The sequence below is a fragment of the Aplysia californica genome, unplaced genomic scaffold (genome assembly GCF_000002075.1).
Source record: "Aplysia californica isolate F4 #8 unplaced genomic scaffold, AplCal3.0 scaffold00065, whole genome shotgun sequence".
NCBI lineage: Eukaryota > Metazoa > Mollusca > Gastropoda > Aplysiida > Aplysiidae > Aplysia > Aplysia californica.
In genome coordinates this window covers 1,793,060-1,794,626 of record NW_004797335.1, presented here as the reverse complement: position 1 = coordinate 1,794,626, position 1,567 = coordinate 1,793,060, and positions in this window count along the sequence as shown.

The window sequence follows — 1,567 nt, the reverse complement described above, 5'->3', positions numbered from 1 at the left end:
ACACACACACACACACACAAACTTCCAAGTGTTGACAGAGACTTCAGACTCAGCCATCTGAACTAGACAGACAGACAGACAGAGAGAAAAACAGACAGACAGACAGACAGACAGCCAGACAGCCAGCCAGCCAGACAGATAGATAGATAGATAGATAGATAGATAGATAGATAGATAGATAGATAGATAGATAGATAGATAGATAGATAGATAGATTGATAAAGGTTACAATAGAATTTTACAATATAACTGTTTTATACATGTATAAATAAGTGAGCATAAATACTTTAACCGACTCAAAGCTGTAAGAAAAGTACGCTGAAATAAAAACAAAAAAACAACAACAACAACAACAACAAAACAAAATAAACAAAAACAAAAATAACACCCTCCCTGAAAAACATAAATTACACTGAGAGTTCAAATTTTAACTATTGCACTCACCGATAAAATATATCAGTCTTCTTTTTCCGACAAGTGGATCAAATTTAATTGCTAGTAGTAATAAAACCTTTCTTCAAACAGTTCTTATATTATAAGTTAATTTCTTAACACTTTCTCAGACTTTCTAAACTCGTCCGAACAAAGCACTTCTCTAGCCTTGATTTGAACACTCTTCTATTCAGTATTGCGCTTATATTCACGCAAGCTCTTATAGAATCTAGAAAAGAAAAGAGTTTATAACCAAATTTTAAAAAGCGCTCGACGAATGCAGCGGCATGGGCGGTGTCAATAATAAATGACAGCGCATACACTGACGACGATCATCGACATCGCTGTTCGCTTTTTCTAAAGTGACTTGTTTCAAATAGAGGTGGGCTAAATCCGGATAACCTATACGGATAACCGGATAACTATCAATGAAACATTGTTTGAATTCAGACTCTTAATTACGAACTCCCTTTCCTGTCCCGTTTGCCGAAGTGGGTGCACCAAGGAAAACTCCTTGGGGTGCACCTATTTGTCAAAGTGATGCTAACCCGTTTCTCGAAATGGTTCTAACCCATTTGCCGCTGTAGCGATTCACAATATCCATTATTTGCCGAATAGAAGAGGTGCATTAACATAATAATATATTATCCGGATTTTGCTAAACCGACTTATTGCCCAGCTGTATTGTTAAACCAGCGCTCTCCTGCTATGCCTTAGCAGGAGCAAAATCCCTCCCTCGCTGGCGTCCAGGATTAATAAAAAGCTAACGTGATTTCACCGCATGAAAGGCCAGAACGTCTGAGCACAATGAACGAAACGGAGACATCCATTATCTTCCTGCCTGCAGGGGTAAGGGGCTTCCCATGGGGGATAACTGTTGAATCAAAATCGATAGTTACCTGGTTTGGCTTCGACTTCACGCCTGCAACCATACATTGCAAGCCCACTCCGCACTGCTCAAGATCACCTCTCCCTCCTCTCACTATGATTGCTTTTCTCTTCCTCCTCTGTCTTCCCCCTTTCTTTATTTTCCTTTCTGCACCCCCCCCCCTCGTTTTCTCTCTCCCCTTCTTATTTCTTCTGTGTCCACATCTCTTTCTCTCTCTCCACCACCCGTCCCCCCATCTTTCTCTAT